At 34.3% G+C, this 19,776-nt stretch overlaps 2 long non-coding RNA genes across 2 annotated transcripts in view; one reads left to right on the forward strand and one right to left on the reverse strand.

Annotated features, from left to right (window-relative positions):
* Positions 1-19,776, forward strand: part of LOC139773812 (uncharacterized) — a 69,273-nt gene that overhangs the window by 6,872 nt on the left and 42,625 nt on the right. The window lies entirely within an intron of this gene.
* LOC139773785 (uncharacterized) lies at positions 16,569-17,446 on the reverse strand. The gene is made up of 3 exons (XR_011718425.1): positions 17,204-17,446; positions 16,912-17,079; positions 16,569-16,811 (listed from the first exon to the last, which is right to left on the reverse strand). It is a non-coding gene; the product is annotated as an uncharacterized lncRNA (long non-coding RNA).

The following is a 19,776-nucleotide window of genomic DNA, read 5'->3' on the forward strand; positions in this document are numbered from 1 at the left end:
TCCACGTGTGCCGAGGATCGTGAAACTAGTTTAAAAACTTGTTTTTTATTTATTGGTAGTTTCGCGCATATCCTAATATCTGGCGAACCGGATTCTCTTCCTCGCGAGACTGCAAACTGCGCATTTTTTTTTTACTTTTTAAGTAAATAATCTTTTCGTGAGGTTTCTCTCCTTTACGGGGATTCACCGGGATTCATGGGAATGCATGGATTTAATACGAGAATTTACAGAGTTCCCTAATTCTCGCATACTATTTCTGCATTTTTATATTTAAAGAAAATTAAATTACCTCGGGCTACAATTTAATTTTATTAAAAAAGATTAAATTACGTGGCAATAAAGCAATACTGTATCGCCTTATAATCGCATTGTGTTGTAATATTTTTATATTTTGTTCATTAGAAATATTCGTAATTACCTTTATCTAATTACTTTATCTCGAAGTAGAAATCTCACGTGCTGCAAGGCAATTCGTAAGGCCTTGAGGCTCTTGGTACTCGCTGCCTGCATGACTGGGCTTCGTATCATATTCATTTTACGGCTGTTCATTAACTGTCAAGGGAAAAGAATAGTTTTTTGGAACATTTTATAAGTGAGCTAAGTCTAAAGTGTTTTTTTCACCTAATATCTTTTATTTGTAAGTGGCATCCAAGGATTCTTAGCGCGTCATTTCTCGCCTCTGACGTTACCGATCTAACATGGCCGCGGCGAATACCTAGGAGCCTTAATTGGGCAAAGTGCAAATTTCTTTTATAATGTTAAACGTATTATGTCTCGAGTGTGTCTCAAAGCTACAAAGCAATCAGTTTCAAGCATAAATTATCATGCATAAAGAAATCTTGAAAAATAAACTATTGTATATTTTAAATCTTTGGGAAAAAGTTCTTGGGAAAAATATTCTACCTATAAAAAATATGATATCAGAAAATGGCACCAAGTAGAAAGGAATCTTTAGAAAAAAGTATTTTAATCTTCGGAAAAAGCTGTTGTATTGTACAATTACGAAGGAGAGATGTATGTACGCCGAGATGTATACGTTTCCACTTTTTTTGCGCGAGAGAGATTGGTTCGTTTTATCCAAATCGCTTTAAACTTTTCACGCCACCCCAGAGTATCTCGCTGAAAAAATTCCGCTCGATTAATCCGGTCTGGTGCGTCGACCTACAACGCGATAATCTGGCTTCAAAACAATATGAAAGCTTTTGAACTAACTAATTGTAAGCACAATCATATGAGACATGATAATAGACTTTATCAAAAAGTTAAAGCGCGAAAAATACCCCCCCGCAAATAATAATTAATATCAAAAATGTATCTTCACAATTATTATATAAATTATTTTTATTAGAGAGATTAATGAGTGTTTTTTTTTCTTATCGAAAGCGCTTGTGAAATATTTCTTTAGCAGCTTGTCAAAATCTTCGAGTGCAAAGACACGCTCAAACTTATTCTTGTCTATGCAACCTATTAAACCAATAAACGAGCTTACGAGGGTCAATAGGTATTTAATGCGTCGATTGACCTCTTAGCGATTCGCTAAGCTGCTTTTCGTCCGCGTTTCTAAAAGTGGAAAGAATTAGATTCGATAATAAGCTACAGTTTTTGTGAATTAGAATCGCAAGGAATGCAAGGATATATGAACTTTTCATCTCTGAAAATTGGTATTTGAAAAACATGCATCAATAACCAGACATAATTCTAAAATCTCTCATTCTCTCTCTTTTTCTATAATAGTAAAGTAAAACTTTATTTGATAAATCTCTTTTTCACAAATATTTGATATATTTTTTTTGCTATAGTACTAATATTTTAAAGCGTCTCGGTACTCTTTCCAACCGTCAATTTGCATCAGAAGAAGAAAATAGAAGTTAACTGATGCAAATGTAATTTCTCTATAATTTTTTTTTCGTGTAAATGTATTTTATAGCTCGTTGAGATTAAGATAAAATTCATATTCATAAGACAAAGTCAAGAGCGCCATCGGTGGAATACATTTTCGAATACGAGTGATAACGTTTGAAAATTAGCTGGCGACTTTCCGGTTTTCACTACAGTTATAGAGACCTAATATTTGAAAAAGGAAGCTGAGTTTTATCTAACGATAGCACACCGTTCATTAGCGGCGATTGCGATCGTGAATAATGGGGTCAGCGAAATAAGGCCGCAATCGCTCGTGGCGATTTTAGATATGAGGCGCGTGTATAAAGATAATCCGCCATAATCGCGTATCATCGAGGCTACTTGTAAGAGTGCATTAGTATTCAATAGTGACTTCAGTAATAAAAGACATCAGTTATTTCCGGCTGTTTCTTCTTAGAGTCACACATGCAGGACGTATGTCGAAAATTTATTATAGCTCTTGCCGCTTCTTCGATTTCGTTATCGTATCTACTTCTAGATTTTCAGATTCTAGAGAGAGAAGGATATTACTTATAAATATCTTATTCAAAGGAAATTAGATGCATCAGATAAATATCAGTGTGTTGTGTGCATTTTGTATTAGAGGAAATACACGCGTACAAGTGTAATTACATTATACCTTAAATATGCAATACATCAGGCAACTTAATTGTTTAATTGCACATGTATGTTTCTTTCGGGCTTATGTACACGATAACCCGTGACCTAGCTAGACCCGATATAGCTTACAATTAGATCTAATGTCAGCAGCGCTTCCATTTTCCGATAACGGACCCGTAGTGCGATTCTGTAACTCGTTATGCTGTCGTTATGTGCTCATAATGATGATAAAAAAGCTACGCAACGACAATATAACGATAACGATACTGCATAGCGATTTACAGAGGATCGCTTGTATTTTCAGCAGATCGATTTTAGCATTTTCAATCGCTACGTGTCGCATCGCTTCTTCTTCTTGAAATATCGGTTTCCGGCGCTAACCACCGGGCTAAAGTTCAAGCGATAAATTCTATCGCCATGCGATATTCCGCATTTACTCGCGTGGCATGTCATCGTAGGCGTGTTTCTGACGTTCAACGCGTGATTCGACAGCCAATAAAGCCGACGTGTTACGAAATAATAGCAATTCAGAGCTGGCACAACGGCTAGGAAATCGAATTAAACACGTAACCTTGCGGTCGATGAAACTATGAGCTTTTCTTTCCTTTTTTATCTTGTGACACGTGTCGCACATTAGCTCGAGCAATTATTTCTACGCGTTGGACACTTGAAAAATATCGAACTCATTCCAGCATTTTTCCCGGCATCTTCGCAACACATTTGCGTCTTAAGATTAAAAATTCCGCTTGCAAGTTTGATTGCGCAACTTGCGTCAAGTATTGAAGAAATGTAAACATTCATTCTCATCGCATAGTTTCTATTTTTACAATAATTAATTCGAAGCGATATGAAGATCGGCAGCTTCAGAAGTATAAAATTTCATAGAACATTTAGTTATATGTGTGCTCAGAATTAACTTCAAGACTAATCGACAGTGTCAACATATAGCAATTATTGCCACGTGCGGTTCCTTGAAGTATAGATCTTCGCGAGAGTACGTCTCGCTGTACAATGAGACGCAATCATAGGCGGTAAACACTCAAGTGTTAAGCTGAAGTTTCGTTGAGATCGTACGACGCTTTTATCTCTGAAGCAGATTGTTCTATAACGAACAAACATCTGATCCGCGTCTGGATGGATCTATTATTAATGGCACGAAACGTCATGCCTCACGCGATGCATGTGACGTTATACATGTACGATAACATCGTACGATTGGCATGTTATTAGCTACAATGTACAAAATCGTACAACTCTCGCTTGCAATTACACGTAAATTACCTTATATACAAAACGGAACCTACCGATTGCTTCGACAGTTCTCGAACCTTCGAGCTGCGTGACTCCAGAAACAAGTAACGTGTAATCTTTGTATCTTGGAAATTAGTTTTTTTTTACCTCCGTAAGTTTTTTTCCGCGTAATAAGATTTTTCCGCAAAAGAGGTGGATGACGCAAATAGATAAATCGATCGTGGTATAATTGATCGTTTATTACTCGTCTATTACTCGTACGTTGGTCGGAATATTTCCAATGGTAATAATTTTTTTCGGAAGTCTGTTAAGAAGCTTATAAACTTCTGTTACATCGTATAAATAAAATTGTGTGCTACGCGTGTTACGCGTTTACAGTCGCAATCGATTGACAAGATAATAAAATTATACCTATTTGCGGTAGTCATGTGTTAATTCACACGAAAACAATCACGCTGATCGGCTTAGTTATAAGCTGTTAATTACCATAATTACTCATAGTACGTGAATTCCGCTACGGAGTCTGTAGAAATTTTTTTGTACGTTGGTAGATGAGTTATTCCAACGTAGCAAACAGCCGTTCTTTCTTTTCTCATCGATCCTTCTGAGGATGGAAATTGCCTTTGACCTCGAAATTTGCCAACGGGATAATGCGATCTTCTAATAACTATTTCTTATATAGAAAAATCATGGGTCGTTTTTATCATGAACAAAATTATACATTGTATATATTCCATATTTAATATTTATTATTAAATTACAATATTTTATATGAAATAACATGAACTTATATGAAATAAAGATTCTGCCTAACTCTTGATCTACTAAAGTACCTACATTTTATTTTGACAAATTTTAATCATCATCCCTTCATTAATTACTCTGTGTTTATGATATTTATACATTTTTCATGTGTTTTATTTGAATGATTACACTGTTTAAATTAAAATTGTTGATTTTTTACTTTTGATATCCGCTATATTGGCTCCGCCATTTTGAATTTATCTATTTTGACATTAGATTAGTATTCAGCGATCTTAAAATCCTTCTTTGAGTAACATAATTTAAAAATATTTCATAGATCCTTAATGGTCTATGTAAGTCGCAACTTTGACGCAATAGACTCAATGTTATCGACACAACTTTCTTTTAAGGGCTAAAAGCCCTAATAACATACTTAATTTTGATTGCAATAAAACTTCTCTATTATGTAAATAGGGTTAAATAGTCATTTTCGCAACTTTAACTGCAAATTTCTCAAAATTATGATGTGATTTAAACGAGCTCGTATTCAGCGTCCAAAAAACTATGAGACATATATGATTATTGTTTTTTTGCTCGAAAAACGTAATTTATTGTTTAACAGTATTATGAATGATAGAAATAATTAATTATGCGCATAATTTTTGCATAGCTTGCATATTTGGGACTTTTCTTTTCATAAATCGCATTCGGCGTTATAAAGTTGATTTGTTAAAGGTTAATATACGGCTCGATGGTTTTTGTAACTTTATTCAATACATTAACATTTACACCTTGTTACGGCTCGATGCTCCTTATTTTTGAATTGATTGTTAATATACGGCTTCGCTAATGAGATTAAGCAATATCTTGTTAAGATCTATCATTTATTTAGCAATATCTAGAAATATCTCACTTTCCGTTGAATTGCATTGACTTTTGTAATAACTGCGCCAACGTGCAAATGGAATTTCCGAAGATGCAGTAGCGCGCTTTTATTATAATTTGCTTTAGATCCTCGTTCGAGTAATTGCGATTGACGTGGGGTCTACGAATAGTCGAAGCACGCATTTCTTTGCACTTCGTATCTCGTTGTTCGAATCGTTTTAATAAGTCTGTTGACTACATGAAAAGAATAGGTGCGGCTAAGTGACGTAGAATACTTTGTATCGTTCCCATTTTCGTACAAGGCATAAAAACATCGAGAGCAAACTTATACAAGCATGCATTTTCTATTTGTGCAATTAGAATGAGAATAAACTGAAATAGAACTGCATTAATTTTTTTTACATTTGATCTAATTTAATCGACTTATTTAATTCATCAAGACGCTATATTATTACTTAATTAAAGCAACGATTAAAATGTCAGCGGATAAGTAAAACCGGTACGTAAGTGAAGACATAAATATAGAAGCTTATTTTGAAGATGTTGCAAGTTTGAATTTTTTAACGACCTCAGAGTGTCAACTACATCTACATTATCAATTTTAATATATTCATGTAAACATAGGTGATATAATAAAAACTCATATTTTTCAAATCAATGTTTTCGCTTTGGCGCACCTTTTTTTAACTTTGATATGTATCTTTTACCCACAAATATGCACGTAAGAACGTGAACAAGCAAAACAAATCAGTCTAGACGTCGTTAATGTAATACAATGACTCGAATGAGAATAATGCGGATTTTTCTGCCGGTGTTTAACCGGACGTCCGCAAGACGTCAGAAACTAGATAAACTCCGCGTCTTGATATGCAAATCTTAGGTAGTTTCCGAGTGAATTACTCGCCGGGTTTTACCATTATGTGATGGTGTAAAATTTTATTTCTCGAAAAAGTCGAAGTATCCTCTAAAAGAGCACCATTCCTATTCTCATTCTGTTGAATAGAACGTCATTTATTGCACCTATTATATCCATTGCTATTATTATGACTTGATTATTCAATTTTTTGCTGAGATTGCGAGTAATAATGTGAAAGAATATTGCCTTCAACACAGTAATAAATAATTACTCGCCGGTGTTTACCGTTGCGTAAATTTTATACTCCGGAAAAATCGAGAAATATCTATCCCGTAGAAGAGCAACATTCCTATTCTCATTCTGTTGAATGAGAACATTATTTATCGGACCAATTATAATATTCATTGCTATGACCCTATTATCTGATTTTTTTGTCGAGATTGCAAAGTCATATTGTGCTGAAGGCACATTGCCTTCAACACAACATATCACATCAGAATAATCAGGGTTATGTATAATATCTTCTGGTGTGAAAAATTTATCTAATTTTTCTAAGTTAATCTGATTTGTTAGGAAAAAGATCGGATCCAAGTCGGAATAAAATTTCAAATTTTTCAAGAGTCCACTGTTGTAACATTTTTTACATGATGATTCTTTTTAACAATCAAGATGCCGACGAATATCATTAACGCGACACGAAACTATATAACAGTTAACTTATGGTACACCATAACTTTTTATTACGCGCCAGTTCGAAGTGCGTTGTCTCCTTTCGGTCAGGGAAGTCCCGAGGTTTATTTTTTTACCACAAGACGCGCCGACGAGTGGATGGCGCGAATGGATTAGCACGTGGACTATCCCCTTGTGCGCACACGTCCTCACGCGCTCACGCATACCGGCAGACGCGACTGCACTTTGCAGCGGGATCGCCGGCACGAATACCTGCGCATTCGGAACGAGTCGCATAAACTCCAAGAGTTGACGTCGGTCAGTCGAGCTCGTCCGAAGGCCGCCGAGTACGCACCGGGGCGCGGGGCTATATAAAGCCGGCCGGCCGGATAGTCCACGCATTCACTCGCAAGAGCTTATACGGTACACAGTCGATTCGTTCGAGCTCTGAATTCAAGTTTTAAGTCGGCGTGACCATCGTTAATCTCTCTGGTCTCGCGACAGTCGCAGTGAAAAGTGTGCGGATTGTGCCAAGTGCTAACGGACGGCGATCGCTGGAGTTTCCACCAGCTGCATCTCGAGCGAGCCCTTTCGAGTGTTGAGAAGAAGGAGCAACGCGAGAAATTCGCGGCCAGATTTCGCGCTCAGGGAGGACTCGAGAAGAAGTTTGGCATCATGTACACCAATCCGTTCAACCGCAAACACAGCACGATCCGTCAGATGCTGGATCGCCTGCTGGACCCGACGAAGAAGCCTATCCGGAGATCCGAGAGTGTCTGTAGCTCCAGCAGCAACGACAGCTCGAAGGGCAATCATGGATCTTTCGGACGGTACTACACGTTGACGCACAGTCATCGAGGTCATCTCCCGTGGGGCAGGAAGTAATCTCCTGACCGCCGCGAGGAGAATCCTCGCGCTGTTTCTCGCACGGCAAGATGATCGTCCGTGCCATCGATATTCAAGTTACGATGTTTAACTTAAGTTACGCACGATACGTGTGGCACTTTCCCGCCGTGCGGATTGCCGGCGGCCGAAGTCCTTCTGGCGGAGCGATCGATCGAGGGAAGAAGCAACGCGGAGTCTGATCTCGCTCACAAACTGAATTTCGCTCATAAAGCGTGGCTTCCGGCGGCGATTCGTCGCTTCTCGACTCACGCCAGCAACGCGGCCATTCGAGAAGAAGAAGAGTCGGAAGATTAGCAATTAAGTACGAGATGACACAAAAATCGCGTCATTGGAAGAATCGAGGAGAGGCTCCGAAGGCCACCGTCAGGAATTCTCGAAGCGACCATAGGAATCCGGAGATGGCCGTTAATCGTGTGCAGTCGGACCTCTGCAAATCAGTTGAAGAGACATTCTTTTTGATGTTAAAAGAAACAGCAGAGAAACGGCTTCCTCTTCTCGTATTGTCTACTGGACCCTTTCACACTACAGCCCATGACCTGGACTCATCATCATCGACCTCCCGCAGTGCCATTATTAGTTCGAACCCTAAGATTCGTCAGAATGTCTACGGCTCTGAAGGATAAATAAATTCCTCTCGCCAGCCGACAACCGTCAATTTTAGGCCACTAGTCAAAACCAGTATTAGCTATCAACCGTCATGGGATTGACATTTACACAATATCGCACATCAACCATTCTCATATAATTTATTTCGATCGTTTTGTACGATAGTTTGAATAAATACCAAATATTTTGTAAAATATCTTTGTTTGAAAAATGATTTAATTCCTAATCGCACGTCCTTACCCCTCCCGTCTCTCTGACTCGCGGCGATTCAGAGATCGCCATTAGACTCTTCCACGTTCTTATTGTTAACGTCAAATAATGTGATTAATTATAGCAGCTTGCGTATGTCACGTGGATATCTCGATTAACTAAGAAAAAGTATTACAGTACACTTAGACGCGATTAGAGATTATCGTCATCATCGAACCGATATCTAATTCCGTAATCGAGGACGCGCAATTATCGAAAGGCGTTGAAAAATCTTTATATCTTACAAGTAACAACCTAGCAACTTATAATCGCAATCCGATCGTAATACTAATCAAATTTTATTACTTTTGCTTTCACTTTTATTATTCATTAATGATGTGAGATATTTCGATGTCAAGAACGTCTTCGTTGAAAAAGGTTCTCATACTTGACATTCTTGTTGCAGCATTATAAATTCAAATTACTTGTCATTATACAAAATTTCGAGGCATTCTTCATTAATAAGAATAAGAAGATAAAAAAACGCGTAAAAAATCAAAACACTACTCCAGTCCGGATTATGGAACGCTGTTACATATGTATAAATTCGATTTTTAAATCTGCGACTTTTCGTTTATGAGTAACCTTATTCGACATTTCGCTGCGTTAAATTATGTCAGTGCACTAGAAACAACTGTGTATGATATCTTTCTTTCTTAAATTAGACTCTGTTTTTGTTTTTTTCACCGTTTACGTCTATGTTGCATATGCATGTCAGCTTATTACGTATAGTTAATAACAGTATGTGCGTTCGATTTAATCAGATAAACCGGAATATACATAGACGCGGTTTTTCCAACTATAATCTCGGCTAGAAATTAAATCTCATAAAACTCCGTTCTAAGTATACATTGACGTAGGTTTCCCGTCACAGTTTTCAGGTAAATATCTCACACTTATAACGCAGGTTTTTTCCGTTTCAGTTTTCATTATAAATATCTCGCGTCTATCATACAGGTTTTCCCGGTCCAATTTTCAGACAAATATCGTGCCGGCATAACACGCAATATCATTGGATTATTTTGACAGTCTTGGATATAAACGCGGATGATAATTTATTTATACGAAAATTTATGTGTAAATCTGTCGGTTGCATTATTTATCGCGAGTCACGCCACGTGATACGGCTTTATTTTGGCGAAATGCGATACAAACGGAAAGCAAATATTTTGATGAAATATATTATCGTATAATTTTGACTGCGTCATTTGCTACATTTTTTTAATTCAGTTGAAATTCAATTTCTAATTTAATCAAGGAAGTATTTTTGAATTTACAAAAATGCAGCTATAAGATATGATTATCTAATTATCTTGACTTTTGTATAATTCACGTTATTGTTCCTTTTTATTGTACCTTTCATTATTTTTAACATTCTTTTTAAGGTATTTTGTATTATTTCCTGCACTCTTACTCATATACAATTAATTTGATTATAAATTACTAGAAATGAAGAGATTGTACATATTTTATAGTCCTATATATCATCTTGATTACCTCGATCGGAAGTGATCGCATCGCAATTCGCAAGTTCAAAGTCTGATGTCTAAGACAATCGGTATAAGGTGTTACGTAGGCTCATCTGATGCTGCATGAAAACATGCCGGTCGGCCTTGCAATCGAAAGGAACGCAATAGTCTAGGCCTAGGGTAAAAGGAGGAAGAGAGCGATTGCTTTAATTGGAGTTTGATCTATCGGTTATATCGTACTTGAAGGACTTGAATACAAATAAAGATGCAGTTTGCATATTCGTTTGGATTGCGAATGTAATTGTAAGTCTCGATTGTAATGCGCGACATTATAATTTATTACTCAAAACGATACAGTTCATCGGTTCAATTAACAGGCCGATGAACACGCGTTCACGTGCGGGTCTTATCTTCAGACAGATAAAAGCGGGAAACGAGATAATTATTCAATCGCATAGTTAACGATGCTCAGTCAATCGTGATAACCTTTATTATATTTGTTTTTATATAACATTATTTTTATTAATCCATTCTCTATCTCGTGGAGATTATATAAAAGAAGAATGATTATACTGTAATTGACCACACAATTTAACAATTTAACAAAATATTTCACAAAGTTTTTAATGAAAAGAGAATTAGAAACATTCTCAGAATGCACTTACTTTTAATCAATTGCTATGAGGGATAATTGATTATATTTCTACATTTATTCAATATTTTTAAATTATACGATGAATTATGTGAAAAATAAACAAATATTTTATTCTTGCCGTCAGTTTTGTGCGAAAACGCCCTATAATAAATATCCAAGCACTTATTCTTTATCTTATTTATTTCTTACATGATAATTCGATATAAGTTAACCCAAGTTAACCTGTGAGTATTCTTCTCTTTAAGTTATCTTGAGAATTATCCATATATTCATATTTCCAGACGTTGAATTAAAAGTATTTTTTTATTCGTGATCTCATTATTCGTCACGTCATTGCACAGAATCGTGTGTGATTAGATATAAGATTAAGTATGTAAATTGTGCTTAGAATTTACGGCACGATTAATTAGTAATATTAAGTTTGATATATCTGTTTATCATGCTAGTAAATCCTTTATGAACAAAAATCGTGTAGTAATATAAACAAATTTAGTAATTCTAATATCGGAAAGCTTTGATATTATCAATTGTTTATACATTAATATTTTATTTGGAACTTATATAATATTCAGCGTATTTTTTAAAAATATTTCATAGCGGTTAGCAAATATCTGAATATGACGTTTGTTCGTATGAATACACCGTGCTGTGCTTACACAAGCGCCGCACTATAAATTTTAAAAAAAATCGAAAAATTTTTTTGCTTAAAAAATAGTTTAAAGTCTTAAAATTAATGTGCAAAAAGTTCCAAGTGGATATTCAAAATATTCTTCGAGTTTGACGCGTATACCTATACCTAGGTGCAGGTAAATATGCGAACGGATCGAGCGGCACAGCGTTCTATCTATACAATTAAAGAAAGCCGAATTGAACGACGAAGGTCTAGATTATCCTTGGAGAATGCTGCACAAAAAAAGGAAGGTCCATTGTATGGAGCAGGTATCGATCAGGGCTGCAGACGTTAAGGGCGTGCAAACGGTGCGAGGTGCGGGGCGGTTAGGTTGATCGGCCCCGGATTAACCAAGACAGAATTTGCTATAAGGCAAATATTATACACATGTCTCTATCCCAGCCAAGTACGATAGCCAATCGGACCGTCCGATAAGCTTGTCCGTGTGCAAAAACAAAAGTGGAGATTTATTACTTATATATGTATAATGTTTAAAATTAAAATTAATTAAGTATTATTTCGTTCTTATATATCGCAAGAAAAACTGTCAGGCATAGCAATCAGACTGATTTCAGTATAATTGATGCCTCGCAGCAAAAGCAAAAAAAGTACATTTTTAAATTTACTGTATATCTTTAAAAATACCAAAGAAAAAAGTTGAGTTTTTGTTATTTATTACACATATGTAATATATTTTTTCTGTATAATGTATGTTTTTTTTTTTAAATAAGAAATATATATGTATGAAACAGATTTCGACAAGAATTATATGATATAAATGTAAACTTCGCTTTTTAATTTGCACCCGACCCCGCTCAGATTAAAACCGGTCCTGGTATCGATAATTAGCGGTAAGATAAAAAAATGTATGATATAACTGAAAAAACTAGTCAAACTTTAAACGCATTTTTTTCGAAATTATGTTTTTCCAAACGGTGTACATGATATATCTCAGGCTGTAATTGACGAATTGTCTTGAAATTTGAAACATACATTTAGAGAAACAATAGTTTTCGTCCGACCGACGATTCTGTTGGTAACATTTTTAGTTTAAAAACTATAATAAAAATTTGTGTGCTAAAAATTAAGAAAAAATTTAAATACTTTTTTTCGTTAGTTTTTAAGAAAACGAAGCTTGGAAGGCAGTAAAATATAATTAATGAAAAAAATTGATTTTTCTGTTTCATTCGTGCATAAAAAACACGTTTTATACAATTTGTCCTATCTCATTCAAATCTTAATATTTTTAAATAAAATTTGAAATTTTAGAAAACTTAAAATATGTATTAATCAACTGTCAAACATGAAATAAATCGCATTTTTACTTTTTCCGCAATCTAAGCCTAAAAGACCTTCACTTTTCAGGCTGACCAAAGTATGATAACCCCTTAAATCTCAAATGGGCGGGTAATTGCGCATATCGCTCCGAATTTCGCCTTGTTACTATACGTACCGTGATTGCAACAAGTGTTAAAAAAATCAAACGGGCACAGTAACAACTGTGCCGCAACCAACAACGTAGAACTACGTCTACTGTCACTAGTTCATGTTAAAGTATTCAGCGAAGGACAGTTGATGTAGGGCTACGTCAGTTGTCACTATTTCATGTTAAAGTATTCAGCGAAGGATAGTTGACGTAGGGCTACGTCAACTGTAATACTTTAACATGAACTAGTGACAGTAGACGTAGTTCTACGTTGTTGGTTGCAGCACAGTTGTTACTGTGCCCGTTTGATTTTTATTATATTGGCAATCTTTTTCTAATTCTATTATGTTCTTCAATCTTTTCTACCCCTATTTCATATATAATTTTTTAAAATTTGGTTGATTAGTTCTTGAGTCATATATAACAAAAAAATGTGCAAATTTTTAATTTGTACACTTTTTTTATTATATTGGCAATTTTTTCTAATTCTATTATATTCTTTAGTCTTTTCTACCCCTATTTCATGTATAGTTCTTTAAAATTTGGTTGATTAGTTCTTGAGTTACATACGTTAAAATTTGCTAGGAATACGTACATACATAGAAGCCTAATAAAGCTGGGTCTAATCAACCAAATCTTAAAGTATTATATATGAAATAGGGGTAGAAAAGACTGAAGAATATAATGAAATTAGAAAAGTTGCCAATAATTGATATTAAATTGCCAAAGTTGAAAGTGGTTGAGACCTGAGCATAATTATTTGCTTATAATTGTTTGGCTTCCTCATTTAAGAAGCTTTTTGAGACTTTTGAAACTTTCAAGAGGTAATGGGACTATATAAGCTATCTAATGACGTATTAATCATTACTCTACGATTATTAGTTTCGAAGATATAAACGTTCAAAGTGTGACATGTTTTCGTTGCATCTGGTGCTCCCAATGTTACCCCCTACTTACTGTCGACAAAGACGTAGTTCGATTAAACGTATCAAAACGATTTACCGAAGCGAATGTTTCGCATAATCCATTCATTCTACACATATGTAAAAATCGGAGGATTAGAAGAAAAAAGTTATAAATTATTACTTTGCAATATTCGCAGACGGTAATTATCTCTTTGATTTGAATTTGAATATATCTTATATGCGCTTGAATTTCTTTTAATTTAATATGATGGATATGTAATTAGCTTACCTACTATTTTTGGAAGGGACGGTAATGTGCAAATAGACGAATAATTCTGGTATAGGAAACCTTCGTGATATATTAGGGAGTTTTTGCAATCTTAAGAAAAAAAAGATATGTCAAATCATGAAATCAACTGATATACTTGTATATACGCAAGAATATACAATCTTCTTATAAGAATTTCAACTTTTTATTTCAACTTTTTTTTCTTAATTGAACCATATAATACTCAACTATATAAATGACTTCAAGCAAGTTTTCTTAGTTTAACGCAATATAATCTCATTTCAAGATTATATATTCTCACGCGTATATACAAGTATACAAGTGTTTGCGTATATACAAGTATACAAGATTTGACACTTCTTTTTTTTCTGTGTATAGTAAACGTATCTGAATTACATAGTTACGTTCACCGTCTAAATTCACGTTATCGATCGGAAGGTGAAACTGCGCATGCACATCATACGTTTACCGTAACGCTTTTCAAATTAACGTCCGACGTTATTTTTAAGAGAATAAGGATCACGGTTACCGTCGACGTCATGATTACCGTAACGAAATCCCTAATGTAAATTTAGACGGTGAACGTATCTGTATAATTTATTGTCATTTACTGTATCTGAAAAACGGTATTGCAAAAACTCCCTATTATCAGTCGTTTATACATTAATAATTCATGTGGAGGAATAAAATATTCGGCGTACGTAGTATTTCCCATATTTCGTAGCAGTACGCGCTCGGCGGGCGTTTATTATTATGGGTACAGCGCGCTGTGTTTACACAGAGGGTCGCCGGTGTCGCCGCGCTATCGGCTATCATTCGCGCTTCGGATCTCGAGCTGGCAATCGTGCGTATTTCATCACGTTATTCGGTGGAATGGAATGGAATGTTATCGCGACAAATGTTAAAAGATATGCCAAGTACGATTATTCTCTACGATTATTTAGAACTATTGATTATCAGCTCGCGCAATTAATCGAGTCCGACGATTACTCGTAAACGTATCGAAGCGATTTGCCGAAGCGGGTGCTTTGCATGATTTATTCATTTTACAGTATGTAGAATGTATATAGAAATTACTGTAGAAATTGAAATAAAATATTAAGAGAAAGGGATTATAAATTATTACTTTGCAATATTCGCGGATATAATTATCTCTTTGACCAATACGTTTTATATCGCGCTTGAATTTATTTTAATTTGATATTCCGGTGGAAATGTAATGGGTTACCATTTTTAGACAGAGAATGTGTAGTAATACGCAAATACGCAGACAAGTCAGAGTAGTGCTAGTATTGGAAAGTAATATTATACTTTTGTACATTAATAATTCTTGGAACGCGAAAAATATAATATTCAATATACGTAGTATTTCTCATGAATATTTCATAGCGGCTGGTATACGCTCGATGTTTGTTGTTTATGGGTATAAGCGATACAGCACGCTATGTTTACACATAGGGCGTTACCGCGCTCTCATTCAGATCTTGAGCCGGCAGGTTATCGCATTGTAGTATAAGTTGTACTTTTCGAAAAGTAAGCATTTTTACGATATTAACTCGTTTAATCAATTCTCACGCTTTGTGCATAATAAAGCGCGCCTTTGTATGTGATCCCATTTCTTCCTTGTTATTCTCCGTCGGAATCTAGCAAGTGCTTGTACGAAGTGTTTTAACGTGTCAGAATTAATCGATAGTCTCGCGAGTGAATGTTATGAAGAAGCAACGAAAGAATTTGAAAAGCAAACAGGAGGCCTGGGAGACATCGAATAATTCGGGGCGAGACAACTATAAGATGAGTATTTTATTACTTAATATATTTCAATTACATCGACTTAACTGGCCACAATTAAAACAAATCGCTAATGAGTTGTAATGAGTAATTAGTGATTTGTTTTAATTGTGGCCAGTTAAGTCGATGTATGTAATTGAAATATATTCGTTAATCATCACTGGCAAGTTACGAAATTGTTTGTTTTTATTACTTATTTATTATTTATTACGGAATTAATTATTTTTTTAGGAAATTACATAATTAATTAATTATCAGATATATTCTTACTGTAAAAAATAAATAAATAATTCAGTGCATGCAATAATCATTCTTAGAAATATTGATTACTTTAGGCACTGTTATAAATTGGATTTTATGTTTGGATTTTACAGATCAATAGTGTTACAACTCCGCTGTTGTACATCGTGTATTGGTGAGTGTGGAATTATTCTTTATTTTATATAATCTGAGGCGATAGATTTATGAAAATCATAAATATAAAATATAATTAAAACTTTTTAGGATTATTGAAAAAGCATTACAGATAATTACATCTCATAGATCCATTGTCTTAAAACGGATGGACTAGAGAACAAATTAGACTTAATATTTCATCCCGATATGCAATTAAGTTTATTATACATATAAGTATAATTCACGTACACATGTACAGATATACATATAGGGGAGACCGGGGCTAGACCGTTAGTTTTTTTTCGGTGCCGATTTTTAACAACAAAATAAATAATTGTAGTTAAATGTGGTATACCACTGTAAAGAGTGAACCTTTAGCTACAAAATTTATACAGGAAATTTTTATCTACGTCGCTTTGTTTAACCGGTATAGAGCAAAAACGACAACGGTGCAAAAATTGAAATCTCAAAAATGCCGGGGTTTAACCGTTACACTGCATTTTCAATACATATACGTACATCTAATCCTGAAAAATGATAGAATACATCTTAATAATTGTTTTTTAAGAGAAAAATATAAAAATTTATTTAAAATTTTTATGCAAAACGTTATTAAAAAATAGTTACGAGGGTTCCTCTTTCCGCAGAAGTCACTCGCCCGACTTGTTTCACTCCTCGACGTCCGATGACTCTATTCGGTGTCTGAATGGTTGTAATTCCCGTCTCATCCATATTCCATATGCAGTGAGCCTGGAAATGCCCGGAAATGCCTTGGAAATGCACCCGGACTGCTTACTAACGGATTAACCCCAAACTTAAGTTTCAGGTTTGATCGCCCACGAAATATTAGACATCAACGATAATGAAAAAACTACACTGGATTCGTGTTCAGCATGCATTACTCTTTATAATCACGTACCTCGAGATTTGGAGAGCAAATATTATAGCAGATATTACAAAATTTCCACGCGCAGAAAATGTAACTTTCACCTTCCGAAAACACGTTTGCCCTCGTAAAAATCATAACACGGCAGGTAACCTGCCGAAACTCCGTTGGTCACATGGGTACCATAAGCAGCGTTTACAATGTTAATAGCGAGTTCGCACAATATACAGGTTCCGAGATATTTGATTTGGCGGATTTACCCCGTTAGCGGTCTAGCCCCGGTCTCATATACAGATAATATTTTTAGGAAACGCAATTAAGAAAACACTATAAGAATATAGAATATTTTTTAATATTGTTATTTCGACAATTTCTTTTAAAAGCAAGCATATTGTCCTTGATTAAATTTCATTGTTGAGATAAAAAAAATGAAGAAAAAGTAAAATAAAGCCGTAACAAGTAAAGAACTGAACAGTTTTAGAATATAAAACTTTTATTTTAATTTTGTTGTAGTGTTCATATTTCATGAACAATGGAAATTGGAGCAAAATATTACATATTTTGTATTTTATATGTCAAATAAAAATTAATTAATAACATAATAGGAAAAAATTTGCATTGTTTAGCTATTTACTTTATTTTCCTTTTTATCCCATCTCCAAATATAGATTTAATAGAATATAAGATCTGCGTTTGGCCTCTCTGTGTGTATCTCTTTTCAGGATTAAATATTGCATAAGTCGATGAAAGAAAATAATACTTAGAAATTTTTTAATGTGTCATTAAATATATTAAATAAAATCTAATATTAAATAAAAGAAATATTTGACAATTACGTAACATATTTTAATTAATTTATTTTAAAAAAAATGCGTTAATGATTATTAATCTATTTACTTTTATAGTCAGTTTTACCCGAATCTTTCATAATCTATCTATCCGTATATTTATTGATAAATTTTATATCACGTTATACAAAATTAATTGATTTAAGATGAAATAAATATTTTATTACCGAAAAAAAGAATTTTTAATATTTTGTATTAAATACAATACGAAAATTGTATATCGCTCTTAAAGAAGGCATGTAAGAGATTGAATTGTTACCGCTTTGCCACGATGCTGATTAATTCTCTCATTACGCTTACTTCGTAAGCATCTGTCATCGCATATTTTAACAGTTTTATGTATCAAGGGGTTAATAATGTAATGTAATAGTAATAGTATAATAGGTCTGTTTTCTATTGCTGCACTGCTGAACTAGTGCACACTGCAATAAGTTAGAGTGAAACAAAATATAGATACTTGTCCCTCTCTAGCTTATTGCACTATTATAGTTCAGCAGTGCAGCAATAGAAAACAGACCTAATATTAAAGCTAAATAGCGCGCGCGCGTACTGCGCGTCTGTGTAATAATAAAAAATAATAAAAATGCAAAAAAAATTGGGTGGTAACGTCACACGGTGTTCCCAAGCGGTCACCCATCCAAGTACTAACCGTGCTCAACGTTGCTTGACTTCAGTGATCGGACGAGAACTGGTACATTTCTTTTTTTTTTTTTTTTTAACGAGGATAATTTATTAACTCATATAAATACACTATTATTTTACTATATACATTGTAGTTCCTGCCTATTTTAGCTTAACCTACTTTGTCAATTAAATGCAAGTTGAACTTATGTCCATTTCCGATACTTTTTACTTTATTCTCATTACATTATATACCTATCCTTTGGAATATGCTTTGTAGGAAAAACATGAAAAAACCTACTTGTCAGATGAACATTTAGTGCAATAAACATTTGCAACACTTTTGAACTTACTTAAATATTGCTTTTTTTTATATATATTTAATTTTTGGTAAGGCACTTCATACTTAAAGTGTTTTGGCATGTTATCAGCTCTAAGCTGAGTTATATCTTTTGTTAGATTATTATGTTCTAATTGTGTGTTGTAGAATCTTTCCGCTATACTATAAATAAAATCTCTTATATATGGTATTTCCGCTTGTTTATGTAGATCTACTATTTTACAATATCTACCTTCGTTTAGAATCAGTCTTAAGCACTTATTTTGGAATCTTTGTATAGGTAACAAATTCGTTATAGCTGTTCCGCACCAAGCTGCCGCCGCATATGTGACTATCGGCCTTAATATCATCTTATATATCAAAGCCTTGTTATGCTTACTAACTGCAGAGCCTCTTACTAACAATGGATAAAGTTGTTTCATTACCATGTATGTTTTTCTTAAAACTATATTGATATGTCTTTTATACGTCAACTTATGATCTAAATTTACTCCTAAGTATTTAGTAATACTTTTACAATTTATTGTCTGGTTGTATACTCTTATTGGTTGTATAATACGTGAATCTTTGATTTTTCTCGTAAAGACTATTACTTCTGTTTTCGCTGCGTTTAGTGTTATTTTCCATTTATCATAATATTTCTGTAACATATCAATGTGTATCTGTATCTGTTTGGCCGCAACTATCGCGCTAAAGGAGTGTGCGTACGACGCCGTATCATCCGCAAACATCGCTAATTTGGTTTTCTCAAATCTATCTATATCATTTAAATATATCGAAAACAGAGGTGGACCAAG

Source organism: Temnothorax nylanderi, unplaced genomic scaffold (assembly GCF_030848795.1).
Source record: "Temnothorax nylanderi isolate EJ_2023f unplaced genomic scaffold, tnyl_v1.0 TNYL_tig0069_pilon, whole genome shotgun sequence".
NCBI classification, from domain to species: domain Eukaryota; kingdom Metazoa; phylum Arthropoda; class Insecta; order Hymenoptera; family Formicidae; genus Temnothorax; species Temnothorax nylanderi.